This window comes from Caloenas nicobarica, unplaced genomic scaffold (genome assembly GCF_036013445.1).
Source record: "Caloenas nicobarica isolate bCalNic1 unplaced genomic scaffold, bCalNic1.hap1 Scaffold_1489, whole genome shotgun sequence".
NCBI classification, from domain to species: Eukaryota; Metazoa; Chordata; class Aves; order Columbiformes; family Columbidae; genus Caloenas; species Caloenas nicobarica.
The window spans coordinates 27,501-30,000 of record NW_027017033.1 but is presented as its reverse complement, the minus strand read 5'-3'; positions in this window follow the sequence as shown (position 1 = coordinate 30,000).

The window sequence follows — 2,500 nt, the reverse complement described above, 5'->3', positions numbered from 1 at the left end:
GACCGGACCGGATTGGACAGCTCCGGACCGGACCGGACCGAACCAGACCGGACCGGACCCGACTGGATCGGACCGGACTGGACTGGATCGGACCGGACCGCACCGGTCCGGAGTGTTCTGGAGCGGACCGGACCGGACTGGATCGGACCGGAGCGGGCCGGACTGCTCCGGACCGGAGCGGACCGGCCTCCTCACGCGAGACCGAGGCCGAGTGGCGGGGGAAAGGGGTGGATCCCTCGCCGGGCTCGGGGTAGACCTTCACGTCGGAGCGCGGCGCGGCAGGGGTAGACCCTTCGCGCGGGGCTCGGCTAGACCTCACGTCGGAGCGCGGCGCGGAAGGGGCCGTCTTCCAAGCCGCTCCGGACCCGGCAACGCGACTGGACCGGAAGGGACCGGACCGGACCGGAAGGGACCGTTCCGGACCGGACCGGAACAAACCGGACTGGATCGGGAACGGACCGGACCGGATTGGACAGCTCCCGACCGGATTGGACCGAAGCAGACCGGACCGGACTCTACCGGAACGGACCGCACCGGACCGGACTGTTCTGGAGCGGACCGGTCCGGACGTGACCGGACCGGACTGGACTGTTCCGTTCCGCACCGGACCGGACTGGCGGGGCTCGGGACGGACCCGGTGTCCGGCCGCGCTCGCCGGAGGATAGACCCGGCCTCCTCACGGGAGACCGAGGCCGAGTGGCGGGGGAAAGGGGTAGACCCTTCGCGGGGCTCGGGTAGACGTCACGTCGGAGCGCGGCGCGGATGGGGCCGTCTACCAAGGCGCTCGGGACCCGGAAACGTGACCGGACCGGAAGGGACCCGACCGGACCGGACCGGACACTTCCGGACCGGGCCGGACCGGATTGGGCCGGACCGGACTGGACTATTCCGGACCGGACCGGACCGGGCTGTTCCGGTCCGGAGCGGAGCGGACTGGGCTGGACTGGAGTGGCGGGGCTCGGACGGCCCCGCTGTCCGGCCGCGCTCGCGAGAGGGTAGACTCGGCCTCCTCACCGGAGGGGGGGGGGGGGGACCGCGGTTGGGGGGGGGAGGGGGGGGCGGGCTGCGCGGCGCCAGGGCGGGAGGGCTGAGCGTCCCAGCCGCTTCGTACGCGGTCCCCCCCGGGCACGTTATCGAGGTTGAAGGGCATGCGATACGGTGGTCGCCCCGTCCCTCTTCTCCCGACCGCAGGGTTCGGCGCTGACGCGTTCTTTCTCTCTGCTGTCTGCTGAGGAGCAGCGACAGAAGCCGAGGGAACGGCAGGAAGCCGGAGCCGGGGGAGGTTGAGGTCGGACGGTGGGTGGGAAAAGGTGGTTCGCCCGGAGGGCGGCAGAGCTGCGCCACGGGCCCCGGCAGCGAGGCGGTCACGGCCCCGCGCCCGTCCCCTTCTTCAGGAAGCGACCGGATGACGGAGGCCGGGAACGGCGGGGCGCTTTGTCCCACGCAGGGGCAGGAGCTGGACGTGACGACCCTCTCGTGGGTGCGGGACGGTGCCCGCGATTCTACGATTCTAGCTTTTGAACCCTCCCGATCCGTGCAGACGCTCTACGAGTCTGCGTCTGGAGCTTTGGGGGTTGCGCGTGTGGGGTGTGGGGTTGGTGGGGTTTTTCTTTCGGCTCGTTTTGGGGTTTGGCTTGGTGGCTTTTTTCCGGCGGGAGGCGGTGGGGTCGGCGTGGTGTCGTCGTGTCCCCCCCCCCCGCCAAGGCCGCCGCCGCCGCCATCGTTTCAATTTCTTTTAGCTTTTAAGTTTTTTCGTAAAAGATACCGAGGCGCTTATCTGCCCCCCACTGCCCCCCCCCTCCCCCCCCCGCGCCGGACGGAGGCGTGCTCAACCGCACAGACACACAGACACACAGACACACAGACACACACAGACACAGACACAGACACAGACACAGACACAGACACACACACACACACACACACACACACACACACACACACACACACACACACACACACACACACACAGCCGCCCCTGCCCCCTAGACAGACCCGGAGGAGCGCGGTGTCTCCCGCCCTCGCCCTGGCGCCCACCCTCGGCCTCCCCCCGCCCCGCCCCACCCCAGCCGCGCGGCCGTTTCTGCTCCGTCTGGGCCGCGGGAAGCGGCGCAGGGGGTCGGCAACCGCGCGGACCGCGCATGCGCGCTCGCCCCGCTGCCTGGCAACCGGCCCCCTGCCCCCCGCTGGGCGTGGGCGGCGGCTGGCGGCGCGCCCAACGGTCAGTCCGTCAGCCAGCCGGCCGGCCAGCCAGTCAGTCGCGGCGGCGGGAGCAGGGGGCCTGGCGCAGCACGAGCGGCCGAGGGCGTCCTGCCGACGGCCGAGGAGCCCCGCGCGCGGGTAGGCGGGCAGGCAGGCAGGCAGGCAGGCCGGGGAGGGCGGGGGGGGGGCGGGGGACGGGGACGCGGTGCCTCTTCTCGGAGAAGAGAAGCCCCAGCTCCCCGGGCGGAGGCAAACCCGCTGGCGAAAGGCGGCGGCGGGGGCGGGCGGGGAGGGCGAG